This window comes from Desmodus rotundus, chromosome 3, assembly GCF_022682495.2.
Source record: "Desmodus rotundus isolate HL8 chromosome 3, HLdesRot8A.1, whole genome shotgun sequence".
In the NCBI taxonomy this organism is placed as follows: Eukaryota; Metazoa; Chordata; class Mammalia; order Chiroptera; family Phyllostomidae; genus Desmodus; species Desmodus rotundus.
The window spans coordinates 131,700,641-131,715,523 of record NC_071389.1 but is presented as its reverse complement, the minus strand read 5'-3'; the positions used below and the strand labels follow the sequence as shown (position 1 = coordinate 131,715,523).

At 35.4% G+C, this 14,883-nt stretch overlaps 1 protein-coding gene across 18 annotated transcripts in view; it reads left to right on the top strand.

Moving 5' to 3' along the window:
- The window catches only part of PPFIA2 (PTPRF interacting protein alpha 2), a 446,500-nt gene that overhangs the window by 270,193 nt on the left and 161,424 nt on the right, over nt 1-14,883 (top strand). The gene's annotated exons all lie outside the window — the stretch shown is intronic.

The following is a 14,883-nucleotide window of genomic DNA, read 5'->3' as shown; positions in this document are numbered from 1 at the left end:
CACACACACACATTTTATTAGTAAGACAATTTTTCCAGTTTATTCCAGTAATATAAATATTATTACTAATAATGGACATACTAAAATAATTCAGTATTTATTGAATTAGTAAATAACTAAAGACGTGGGAGGTTAATGTAATTAATTATGTGTTATAAATGAATTCTTAACAAAATTATACTTATATTTATACTACAGACATGAACAAATTCACACTTTTTTCAAACAGGCTAAAAATCTTACCCAGCACAAACTCTCTGTTGTTTAAAATAGGCTGAGGCAATTGAGAAAGTTTACATATGCTTTTGTTTGTTCCAGGTTAGCAATTCAAACTTTAGAAATAATTGACTTTTAACTACAGGAAGAATTAGTTCCATGTGAATTAAAGGCTGGCAGTGGTAAAAGCACAAATGGGGGCACAGCGGTTTAAAATGCCCTGGATGGTTTAAACAAAAGGAAGAGGTTGGAATGGGTAATGACAAGAGGAACTCAGTCCTATGAGAGAGTATGCAAATCACCTGTAAAGTGAGTGTGCTCATTCTTAGAATGCACAAGAAGAAAGTATTAAGTGGTTGTATTTTATCACTGTTAGTTTTGACTTTTGTGTGCATATGTTTATTTTGGATGAATAAAAAATATTTTATTGATAAGGGTAAACAAACAAAAGGTGTGGTGACTGCTAATTTGAAAGTCTTGCCTAATATGGCAGTGATAAAGTTTCTATTTGTCATAAACAGATCAAGTGAGGCTCTGAAACTTTGCTCCAGAAATGGCAACTAAACAGTCCACTCCTCCATGCCATGGGAAAACAGCAGTTGAGAACAAAAGAGGAGAAACGATTTTGACTGTTGGATTCAATACAGTTTTAGCCCTCAAATACTATTATAGTCTCCTGCAGGCAGTCTGGTATAGAGATTGCTTGCACATAGATTTAATAAATTTTGAATCATTAAAATTACCCTTAAAATAAGATAACCTTTTTGAAAGCTTTTGTTTTGTTTTTAATTATTTATATAAATAAAAGGAGAGTAATTATATACTCATTAACTTCAATATATTTTGTCAGTATTGTTCATTATAATTAATTTCCATGAGGCTTAACTTGAATTCTTACTTAGACAGGCACAGATCCAGTAAAAAAATAAAATAAAATAAAAAATAAAAGTCTCTTAGTTTTCTAATAATAAGTCATTTAAAAATCATTAGTGATTTTTAAAGAATGTACATAGGAAAAAGTCAGCTCTTCTTAATAATGCTATTATTTACTTCATAATGAAATACTAAAAAAATCAGAAGACACAGTTTGGCTTCTTGATTCTCTATAGTAACAGCAAGCTGTACAAGAAATTTCTGTAAGCAGGACATCATTTACTGATGATAACAAGATACATTTAGAAATCTGACAAAATCAGTTTAGAAAAATTCATACTATTGGCAGCATTAGAAAGGAGAACTAGATTAAGTTTGGATATTAGAGGAAGTAATTGAAGAAGGTATTTTGAGAAATGAATAGAACATTTTTATTTTTAAAAAAGGAAAACTTATTTAAGAGCACATTCTTAAGAGCCAAATAAAAATATGTAAGATAGACAAAAATAATCAGTTATTAGAACAAAATTCCTGAAAATGACTGAATGAACCAGAGTTAGGGGAAAATTTCATTTAATGCTTCAGATTTTAAATTAAAATTATGATGTATTTACAAGTATCCCTCATAAGTCAAATCTGAGTTCATATAGCAAGCTTGGAGAGTGAGGAGACCACATTACCAGAACCTGTCTGGGTCCTGAATTTCTGGTAGTGATAATGACAGTTCAGATAGCCAAAAATTTATCCAGACATTTTCTGAACTATTTCACTTCCTGCATTCAGAAGGAGAAATCAGTGCAGGGGTTCAGACTGCAAGTGTTACCTTGATAGAGACACATATGCATGTAACAGTACATATGTAAATGTTTATGCAGAGTCTAAAAGATAATAGAGGTTGTCATCATTACATTATGTTAATAGAGTTTATTCCACTGAGTCCCTTGGTCGCTCTGTGTCTCTTGCTGTTTCTCCCCTATCCCGTTCTCACAGATGGTTGGGGACTTATCTCCCATAACACCTTTTCTTTACGTCATCTCTCCTGTGGAGGCCTCATGCATTTCTCATACATGCAAGGCTTCAACCATGACTTCTATGGAAAAGAAACAAATCTACAGCTCAAAGTTCATTTTCTTTTCTGAGCTGCACAGATTTTAAGCATTGGTTTGGCATTCCCACCCAGCTTTGCTAATGGTTGCATTGTTCTCTGCCACAGGTGTCCAACATGGGACTAAGGGCAGAGACTAAAATTCAGTTCAGGGTTTGCTAATCAAGATATGCACCTGCAGGGCTGTAACCGCCGACTGGGATCAATTTTTCTAATATATACAAATGTCCCATATGCACTGTTGGGCCTGAGTCTCTACCTCGTTTTCCCAAGTGGGCCTTAGATTCTCTGCGGCACGTGGATGCAAGGAAATAAGTGGCATTATGAAAAAGAATAGGAGACAACTATATCGGGAAAGAACTCCAAAACCTTCAACTTTACAAAAAGAAAGAAGTTGCATAGCATGATCCTAATTTTGTACAAGTACAAATAATGATAACACATTATTGTGAGATTAGAGAACAAATTTTATATAAATACAAACCTGTCAATATTAGTTGTCTCAGGTGTTTGCAAGTTTATATACTATTTTTGTAGCACTTGAATTTTAAAAAACTTTTTGTTATTTTATAAACAAAACAATAAACATTTTAGAGATGTTATTTTCCTTACTTGGTCATTCTATTAATCACTTAGTAATAACAATAGCTAATATTTACCGAGTACCTTAAACCTCAAGGCACTGTGCTAAATGCATACATATCAGCAGAATAATACTGGAGGTTACGTACCGCTACACCACAGATTCGCCAACAGAGGTTATTTCTCCTCAAGTGACACTATTCTCTCCTACATGAAAATGTGCTTGTCTTTGAATTTGTTATAGCTCCCCGTATTCAGGCGGTTCCAACCACATGTTTCACTGTCTCCACAGTCTACCCTCCCAATCCATTTATTCTCATCTTTTTCTGCATACATTAAGACCACCATAATTCAAGCCTTCATTATTTCACACCTGGGATTCTATAATAGATTTCTGTCTGTTCTTGTCACCTATCCCTTTCTACTAAGTTATCCTTCAAAATTAAACTTATTAGTAAAGTTCAATCATATTGATTATTTTATAACATATTCTGATATGTAACATATATAGTATATACCATATTAATATGTTAATCACATAATGTACTATATTAACATGTGTATAATAACATGTTACATAAACCTGTAATATATACTCAAGAATCTCTTCAATGGTCTAACCTTCTAATCCAGCTTTAATTCCCTTACCCCTACAGGCTCTGACTAAGGTCTTGTTAAATTATTGTATTCACTGTTTTTGAAAGCAGCCAACATATACCCTACCTCTAAATCTTATGCTAATGTCTCTCTTGGGGTGCTTCCACAACTCCAGTTCACCCATCAAAATTATACTTTGCTATTGAAACTCAAGTTCAGATACCATCGTAATTTTAATGAAATATTTTATTATTTCTTGCCAACAGTCATTGCTCCTTAGTTTAAATAGCTAAAGCTTATTGCTTCAGCACTTAGTATGACTGTTCAGCAAGCATTGGGATTACTTACATACCTGTCTAATTCTAGGTCGTTAGTTCCCTGAGAAAATGGACTGCATCTTGCTCATTCGTATTTAGTTCTCTCAGTACAGTGGTAGGAACCTTGCGATCGATGTATATTTATTTGTCAGCTTTCATTGTACAGAGCTGGTGGCGAGCAGTGTTTTCGCACTGTTCGTTACCTATTAGTAGAGTTTGAACGACCTTAGGCACGCTCAATAAAAAGCAATACATTGATTCACGTGCATCAAGTTAGCAAGATGTTTGTTCTTTAAAAATATAATTATTGAGCAACTACCATATTCAGAAAATTCTGTCAGTATCTGACAGAAAGGAACAGGAAAACATGATAGGACAAGCAAAGAATTATGCAAATTTTTATGTATTTCCCCTCAAGTGATGAAGGCAAACATATGAACAAATATGTAAAATATAACTTAAGGCAAAACTAACTAAATGCAAAATTGGGGCCCAAACAAAGTACAAAAGAGCAGAGAGGAGAAGGGTATATATACTCTAAGCCAAAGGATTAGAGAAGTCGCACCTTTGAAGGAAGACTGATTGGCTTCAAAACTGGTCGAAAATGTTTCAAGCTGAGGAACCAGTATGATAAAGAAAACCTGAACTTGGTTGTTTCAGTAATAATGAATGCCGCCGTGTTGGTAGAATCAAGTCATGAAAAGGTGCGGAAGTGGATGGCGGAGGGATTGGTAGGACTCAGATTTTAGTGAGCCCTGCATGCCATGATCAAAATTTGGAATTCATACTTTATGAAATGAGAAAGCATTGAAAATATAGTTTGCTTTAGTTTGTTTTTGTTTTGTAAAGTGAACACCACTAAAAGAATATGTTTATTTGTTTTGATTGTTGACACTATTACAGATATCCTCTATGTCCCCCAATTTCCCGCCCCCCCACCAAGCCTACCCTAACCCCGGCCTTCACCACATTGGTGTTTGTGTCCATGGGCTTTGCATATGTACATATATGTTCTTTGGCTAATCTCTTGCAGTCCCCTTACCCCCCTCCCCTCCGAGGTCTGTCAGTCTGTCCCATGTGTCAATGCCTCTGGTTTTGTTTGTCAGTTTATTTCCTTCATCAGATTCCACATATGAGTGAGATCATGTGGTATTTGTCTTACTCTGACTGGCTTATTTCACTTAGCATAATAGTACCCAGGTCCGTCCCGCTGGAAAGTTGACATAATCTGATGTGGCTGGTCAATGTGATGATATGATACGTGATTTTGATTGTGACACTTCAATTCAACAAACGCTTATTGGGCATATTCTATTAATCAGACATTGTGTTCAGTACTGGGTATAAATATGTAATAATACAGCTCACATTAATAAGGCAACCATTCATCTCTTAAGTCTAGTATGGGAGATAGACATGGTAAAAAGTAGGTAAAACAGTTATTTAGTGACCAGTGTAGACATGGTAAAAAGTAAGTAAAACAGTTGAGTTATTTAGTGACTGATGGTGGCGATTTTGCAGAACACGAAAGTCCATACCACCCCTGAACTATACACTTAAAATGATTAAAATAGTACATTTTATGTTATATATACTTTACCTTAATAAAAATTAATTATAATACAACATGACTAATGAGAAAATGAAAGTAAGCACCAGGTTTAATAGGTACAAAGTTTACTTACTTTTTTTAGTATTACAAAATAAAAAAAATAAAGTAATGAATGAGGAAAAGCAGAAGGTGTTAAAAAAAATCTTCCTAGAGCAATTATGCCATTTGCAACAACATGGATGAATCTGATACTAAGGGAATAAGTAAATCAGACAAATAAAGACAAATACTGTATGATCTCACTTCTATGTGGAGTGTAAAAATGTAAAACCCATAGAAACAGAGTAGGTGTGTGGTTGTCAGGGATGGGGAGGTTGAGGGAAATGGGGAGATGTTGGTCAAAGGATACAAACTTTCAGTTACAATATGAATAAGGTTAGGAGATCTAACATACAGCGTGGTGACTATAGTTAACCGGATTGTATTGCATACTTAAAACTTGCTGAGAGTAGATCTCAAATGTTCTCACCGCCAAAGAAATAAAAATAAAAAACAAAAGCAGTAACAATGGAAGGCAATGGCTATGTCAGTTAATCTTTTGCAGTAATCATTTTGAAATATAGAGGTATATGAAATCACCACATTTTACACCTTAAACTTATGCAATGGTATTTATTCATTAGATTGCGATGGAAAAATATTTTTTAAGTCTTCCTGAGAAAAAAATTACCTACAATTTGGAGGGTGACTATAAAGAGCTTACCAAATGGACTTGGAGGAAGAGAAGGGGAACAGACTGGAGTAGGGAGAGGGAAGAGACGGCAGACAGGCAAATCTGTTAGAGATGGCTAGGGCATGGGCCTTCTCCTGTAGAAAATGGTGTGCCAGCTGAGTTTTTAAAGAGGGGAGAGATATGATCATATTTTTTAATTTTGCAGATCAATGGTAATCGAAAAGTTAAAGGTAAAAAATATATATGATAGTAAAGGGACACCATTTATAATTCAGATTTTTTAAATTTCTTGAAAGTAACAAGGGCTAGTGTGAGAAAGTACTGAACATAGAATAGAGGCATTATCCTTTCTGGCATTTTTAATGTTCTTTTAGTAATGGAAAATACAGATATAAATGAAAGAATCAAAGTAGTATTGTAAATAAATATATATACATAATCAAAGTTTGCTTTTATTTTTTGCCTCTTTGAATAGCCCACACAGGCAGATTGTATTGTTAGCACTGAATACATTTGACAGGTCATTATCCTAAAAAAGTGAGCACAGATTATTCAGACACAGAAAATACAAAAAAGTCTTTATTTCTTGCAGAGTATTTTTGTTGCTGCTTAACATTGCAAACCGCAAAAAAAAAAAAGTGCAATCAAAGGAAATGAAAAGAGGAATGAATAGATTACTTCCTAACAATGAGTTCTCCTTTAGAAGAAGCCTGTATACTTTAAAATTATTTAATTAAACCAGACAAGTGGATTATTCAGAAACTACAGTAAAAAAATCAATCTACAGACTAATTTTCAGTGAATACACAGGAGTGCTTATTTTAAAAACTTTTCTACATGACTGCATTATATATAAAAAGAACTGGTATATATAGCTGTAGGCTGAACTACATTTGTACATTCTATATTTGTTTATTCCAACAACTTTCATAAGAATTTTCTTAAGATTTCATTTTACCTCATCTACAACCAGACTTATCCCTGAAGTCTAATTTCTTAAGAAAAAAAAAATAAAGGACTTTTAAGGGCAAATAAAGTACCACTCACACAAGAAGACTATTGGATCAGGATAGTGGGAGGACGTGGAGGCAGCAAACGTGTTTGAGGGGGGTTTAGGACCACCGATGCTTTTGCTTTAAATACACTTCACTGTTAATGATCTCAACAATCCTTTCACTTGGGTTAAAAGTAAGTATTATGTTGAATTAATAGGAATGAATGGAAAAGGTGAATAGATACAGGCAAAGGCGAAACCTATGTTAAAAAGCCAATAAGAGGCTGGGAAGGAGTGATGAATGCTGGAAACTCACGTGACTCAAAAGCCTTTAAAATAAATGAAGATAGAGATAGAAATATAGAGATGGAGGGAGGGAGGAGGGGGAGAGAAGAGAGTTTTGTGTGCAGGGACTGAGGTGATCAACAGTGTGAAAATTTTCATGAAGGCATGTGGGATTATGCCTAGTATTAGGTGATTAGACTTACCATTAGAAGGTTACTAAAAATGCTTGCAAAGATAGTTTCAATAAACTGTAATGCAGGGAGAGTAGTTGTAATGAAAGGGCATTGAGTCAATTAGAAATTTTAAAGTGGGGCATGGTGAGTAATACTTTTCTGAGAAGTTTGCAAGAAAGACAAGGGGAGAGTAAAAGCTGAATATATAGGCAATAATAAGAGATAGCCTATTGAAAAAGCTTACAACCCATGGAAAGAAAAAAGGAAGACACAAAGGAGAAGGAATTATTTGTGGGCAGCACAGTAAAAGAAAAGCATGGTTTCAAAATAAATAGCAAGTAGTAGAAGTGCTTCCTGAGAGAAGTAGAGGAAGGAGAATGGGGGTGTATAGTATAGCAATGAATAAGGATTTTGATTTGGAGAGGAAAGAAGACACAGGAATTTTATCAGTCTGCCCAATGAAACAGGGATTACCTGGTAAGGGAGGTGGAACAGAGTTACTTTTTATGAGCTAAGGAAACTGAGAGTAAGATAAGGTAGAATACAGTAAGGAGCCAATAAAACTATGCAAAGAAATTTTAGTGTGGGATGGTAGACCCAAAAGAAGGTCTCATTAAGTTACCCCAGCAAATTAAACAAATTAAGTTTCCACAGCATGTACCAACTAAAACAATTAGAATTCTACCACACTTTTTCTTTGTCTAAATCTATGATGTTCTGTTAATTCATAATAATTTGAAAGGAAGAGATACAAATATTAAAGTTGTCTCAGATGACTCTAGTCACTTGGAATAAATAGAGGTGAAATGTTTCCCTAAAACTTAACAGAGGTAAAAATCAAGATGTTTCTGTAAGCCGTAAGCAACTCAGCTATATTTAGAGAGAAAGAAATTTAATAGCTGAAGAGGATCCAGAAAATCATGCTGAATGGGGAGAGTTGCTGATCAGTACTTATTAAAGGAATTAGCCTTGGGGTAACCAGTAGAAATACTCATCTGAAGTTCTTAAATTGTTTCAGAATCCCAAAATTGATGTTATTTATCTTGGTAGACCCTGTGCCAATTACTCATTTTTTGGGGGGGGTTCTTTTAATTCTCTCTGTTTCTGAGATAAAAGCAAACATAATTTTTTGTTTATCACTGCCTTTATAAAAATTATTAATCTTACAACTTTTTAATTTCCTTATGCTTATGTATACTACGGATCCTAATTCAGCTGATTAGTTTACTTTCATCATTAGTAAATGTATGGAACTATTTTTATTGTTAGTAAATCCCATGACCAACTTTGAATTCACATTTTAACAGAAAGTCAAATGCAAGTTTTTAGTTTAGCATTTGAAACAAATCACCATGGAAAACGTCCCAGAAAATAGCCTCTGTTTAGCAACAGCAGTTTGCATAGGGCACTGACGTCCTTGCAGCCTGAACATGCGTCCCTGGAAGGCCATGTAAAATGCTTTGATGTGCAGGGCCCACCCAGTGGGAACCTATTCTTCCTGTTGGAATTGTATCATTTTTGTTAGAAACTTATTTAGTTCTTAATTTATTCTATTTCATGGAAGAGTTTAATGATAATTGAACAACATCCTTTTTTTTCCTTTTTTTTCCGTTTATGTGGTACACTCAAGTGTTCAGCATTGTTAAACTGGCAGTTATTCATAAATGCCTATGATTCTTTACCTCTAGATTATCTTTTCTTAATAATACTGCAGTGCAATAGTGAAAACTAAATTACCTAAGTTATTATCATCAATAGAACATGTCTTCTTTGCTGTTCATAATGTTACTGTTCCAGTACAAAGAATCTTTTCCAATAAAAGGAAATCAAGATGTGTTACGATAAATCTGCTAAAACCCAATAACAAAAAGAGAGCTAAAAAAAATTGCTGTTGGCTACGTCCACTATTTTTACTATTTCTAAAACCTATCCAAAGAAAAAATATAGGTTAAAATTGTCTCCTGGTGTGTGTGAGACATTTGAAGTCTGTTGCCAATCTCATGAGACTCTTGAGTAAATCTCTTCTTTGATAAAAGCATGGGATTTGCTCTTCAGTGATAGCAGACGTGATTGCTTTATCTTTGCATGTGGAAATTACGAACTGTTTTTTTCTCTTCATATTAATTACAGGGTCATGCTTATTATTAATGTTTTGTTCATAAGCATCATAAATTGATCCATTTTAGTTTATCCATGCGTTTCCTAGAGTATGCTTATAAGACAGATTAATTATTTTAAAAAAATAAATAAATTGCCCTGGCCGAGTGGCTCAGTTGATTAGAGTGCCATCCTGTACACTAAAGGTTGAAGGTCCGATCCCGGGTCAGTGTGCGTGCGGGAGGCAACCGATCAGTGTTTCTCACATCCCTGTTTCTGTCTCCTTCTCTCCCTTCCTCTCTCTCTAAAATCAATGAGCATATCATTGAGTGAGGATTTTTTAAATTCTATTTTAAAAGTTAAATGGAATACATTTTGATAAAATTTAGTAAGAGAAATTTCAAAGTAACTTGAAAGTAACTTGAAATTTAACTTGAAATTAAAAGATTCCAATTTGAGTCCTATATCTATCACTTACTAATTAGGTGACCCCTGGTAATTTATTTACCCTCTCTGCACCTCAGTTTTCTCATTGGCAAAATAGAATATTAATAAATGTTAGAACAGTCTATCTTTCAAATCATGATATTTGGATGAAACAATATACAAGGAAGCACACTGTAAACTTGAAGTACTAAAGTTGTAGTGCTATTATTATGCTCAAAGGTCAATGTCAGCTAGTTAGTAATTAAGTAGACAAAAACTCTTTTCTGTTGACAATTTGAACTTGGGGATAAACAAAATAACCGTACTTCATTTTATTCTGAGGCCTAAATCTCCTTTTATTTATTTATTTAGTTTTTAAATTTTTCATTGTTGTTCAAGTATAGTTGTTTCCATTCTTCTCCCACCCCACTCCCCTGCCCCACCCACCCCCGCCTCCCAGCCTCGGACCTACTCCCTTTGGCTTTGTCCATGTGTCCTTTATACATGTTCCTTGACATCCCTTCCCCTATTTTCCCCCATTATCCTACTCACCCCACCCCTCTGGTCACTGTCAGTCTGTTCTTTATTTCAATGTCTCTGGTTCTTTTTTGCACTAGTTTGTTTTGTTGATTAGGTTCCACTTATAGGTGAGATCATATGGTATTTGTCTTTCACCACCTGGCTTATTTCACTTAGCATAATGCTCTCCAGTTCCATTCATGCTTCCATGAAGGGTAGGAGCTCCTTCTTTCTTTCTTTTTGCTGTGTAGTATTCCATTGTATAAATGTACCATAGTTTTTTTATCTACTTATATTTATTGTTGTATAAATAAATGCTGCACGTTATTTGTTCATAGGAAGGTTCTGTAGCATGACCTAAATTTCATAAATGATCTGCAATTTACTTATTTATGCAATTGATAACATCTACAATTTTGAGGACAAGATTATTCTATGCTTTGCACTATGCTAAGTACTATACCAACCCCCAACACGCACATGTGTGTGCACACACACACACTTTTCACTTAATCCTCACAGTTAACCTATGAGAAAAGTGTAATTACTGCTAACATTTTGCAAATGAAGAAACTGAGGAGTAGAGGAACTAAGTGAAATGCTTTGCAGACTATCACTAGTCAGCAGGAGTCCAGAGCCAGGATATCTGACTCCAGATGTGAGTGTTTGAGAGTAGCCACTAGTATGCCTGGCCTTTCTCTTAGTAAGAATACTTCTTTATATAAGAAAGCAGTTCACCTTCTAGCAGTTATTTAACTTCATCATGATATCTTTATATTTTTTCCAGATTATTTCAAGGTTCAAAGCTTCATTATATTGACAGAGGAAAAAAAAGTGTTATTTGTTAATAAAACATATGTTTAATCAACTTGTTAAGTTAAACTTGCTTTTAAATTGCCAGATACTGGGTTGAAATAAAACATTTAACTCCATAGAAAGAAACATTAAAACATTTAGTAGGTGAAGTTATTTGGACAAATTCGATCACTGGGTTTTAAACCTTGCATCTAAATGTTCTCCCTTGGTATAGATTTCAGTGTCAGTGGCTCCGACTAGTTTTCTGAAGTAGATGGCATGAGGGCATTGTATCGTCTTTATATTTTCAGTATGGAAAATGGGAGACCTCAAGTTATACTAAGCAAGATCCAGTGATTTCTATGGCATTTCTTTATTCCCATTTCATTTTTGAAAGAGATGAACAGATGAGCTCAAATGTAGAGAAATTTGGAAGTTCCAAATAGATGAATGTTTTGGATGCCAAAAGGAAATAGATGGACAAAAAGGATGCATGAATTGCTTTAATCTTTTTTATTACTTTTGTAAATAGTACTTTGCTCATCACTTTAATTTTTAAAAACTCCATAGCAGAAAACATCACAAACTTGATCAGCTGGTATCTACCATATGTTACTTGCTTGTCTTAGCCTTTTTTGGGAGGTGCTGCTGTAACAAACTACCATAGTGGCTTAAGCAGTAAATGTTTACCTCTCACGGTTCTGGAAGCTGGGAAGGCAAATATCAAGGTGCTGGCAGATTCTGTGTTTGGTGAGAGCCTGCTTCCTGGTGCCTTCTCAATGTGTCCTCCAGAGCAGAATGAGCGAAACAGATCTCTGGGGTCTCCTTTATAAGGGCACTAAATCCAGTTCCTGTGGGCTCCACACCCCAAAGGCCCCACCTCCTATTGCCATCATATTGGGGGTTACGGTCCAACATATGGGGATCTCCATATATTGGGGAGACAGAAACATTCAATCTGTGACACCGTTACCAGCGCTGAGCCAACCTACCAAGTCTGAAGGCACAATCCTTCACAAGACTGGCGTATCTTCCAACACCAAGTGTGAGTTCAAGGGTTCCCTCATCTACTCTCATTTTATGTAATTCATCAGAAAGACTAACATAACTCATTGAAAGCTGTTATTATCTACAGTTATATCTTATTATAGGGGAATGGTACAGACCGAAATCAGCCAAGGAAAGAAACACAGAGAGCAGAGTCCTGGGAGGGTTTCAAACTTCTGTTGTCCTTAGGATGCATGTGTCTCCTAGAACTGATGTGCGATAATACACAGAGCACTGCCGACCTGGGAAGCTCACCAAACCTTTGAGTGTCGATCTAGAGTTTTCATTTAGGTTTCGTTAGGGAAGAACCACTGTTTGTCCAAGCAGTTAAACTCGGCCTCCAGTTCAAGACACAAAGCCTCCTAAATCATCTGGCAGGTCTTTCTGATGTAACCTCTCCCTAAGGTAAGACTGTAAAGAGTGGCCTGCCCCACACTAAGATCCACCATGGCCAGACCTCAAACTAAACAAAGATATTCCTAACAGGTGTGACATAGATTACTTCCCCAAAACTGAGGACAAAGTCCTGACTACTCTTTGGAGAAAGCCAAATTCTTTACCACACAGCTATAAATCATCTTAACTTTCTCTTTTTGTAAATCTTTTTTTATTGTTGTTCAGTTACAGTCATCCCAATTTTCCCCCATTGTTTTCTGCATTGAAGATGTTTTTATGAACACTTAGTGTTGGGAATATCTCCATATGTAGCAATGTGTTGAAAAGCCAATGTTATTTTTCTACCCAAAACCTACTATAATTGGGAAACAGGAGGAAAAAAAAACTATAAGTAAACTCAGAATATGTGTTGAGGAGGTTTTAGAAAGTCAGTTTTAATAAAATACAAGAGGTGAAGTGGAGGGAAAGGGATAAAAAAATGCAGTTTTTTAAAAAGGGAAAGGACAATACAGTTTGCTTACATTGTAGAATCATTAGAAATGGTTCTGCGAGATCTATGTTTCGAGGTGCTGGGCTGGGTCAAATACTAAATGCTACTTTTCACACTCTGCCAGGCCGCTTCAATCACTTACCTCTCCTCGCCTTCAGGCCTACAGACCCCCACATAATGGGATAATTACTGTTATTAACAGGGAAAATTTATAAGGCAAGACATACTACAACCATTTTAAACATGTGTAAAACATGGTTCTAAAGCTTGAAGCAAATCACTCAAAATACACAGCTAGTAAATAATTGGTCCACTGCCCTTGTCTCTGGTCTATTCATTTCTTTGAATTTCTCCTTTTAAAATCTCTTCACTAGGTTTGGATTATTATCCACTGATTCCAAGAACTGTAGCTCTTATCTGTCCAAGGGCTTGGATGAATTTGTACCCTCACTGATGTTGCTGTTGTATCCAGAACACAGGGACTGGAGGAGGAAAATAAGTTATTATTTCAGTACTAGAAGAAGAGCAATCCACTAAATCTCTCTGGTGTGCCTTAAAAAAATTCTTTCTGATACATGGAAGGCTCTCACCAAAGAGGAGACATAGATTGAGAGGGACATGTCATTGGGGAGCACTCAGAACTGGCTGTGTAGCAGCATCACCTGTACGGCATTTGAAAAATACAAACACATCCAGAAATTCAGATTCATCATTAGCATGCAGCTTGAATATCTGAACTTTAAAAAAATAAAAGAAAAAAGTTATGTAATTGATTCCAGTTTGAGCCAATAGTTGAGAACTAGGGAAGACACGTGGTAGAGAAAAAACATGGGCTTTGAAGCAGATACAAGATTGGCTCCCTAGCCTGCCATTTATAAGATATGTGACTTTAGATAAGTCAATTTATACTTTAAATCTGTAAATGTCTATCAGTAGAATATGGATAAGATTAATACTTGCCTATAAGGTCCTGGCTGGTGTAGCTCAGTGGACTGAGTGCCGGCCTATGAACCAAAATGTTGCCAGTTGGATTCCCAGTCAGGGCACATGCCTGGGTTGCAGGACAGGTCCCCAGTAGGGATGCATGAGAGACAACCACACATTGATGCTTCTCTCCCTCTCTTTCTCCCACCTTCCCCTCTCTCTAAAAATAAATAAATAAAATCTTTTAAAAAATACTTACCTATAAATCTATTATAATAATGAATTAAATAATGCAAATTAAAACTCTAGCACAATGACTATAACAATCACTCAGTGAATGATGAATATCATGCTACTTATCAAAACAGTGTTGATGATTCTTACTTCTCTAATACAAATAATTTTGGAGACACATAGAACTTTTCCCATGAGAGGGTGGTTAACATACTATGCAAGTGTTCAGGAGCATTCTGCCCAAAGCTACTTAGAGCTCCTGGGATAAGGTTTGGAAAATAGGATTAAGTTCCACCAGCAATTTTTCTTTACAAATAAATTTAACATACTCAAAACACTTTTTCAATTCAGATACAATGATCAGGGATGACATCTTTAAGCTCAATGTGGAAGCACCTGTGAGGGCGGAACTAAGGAGCACACCGATAATTTAAGTATTTGGACCAATTTACATTCTGGTCCCATTTACTGGCTCTAGTCATTTTGATTATAATCCAGGTTTCCGAAAGACCCCAATATATGTCTCAT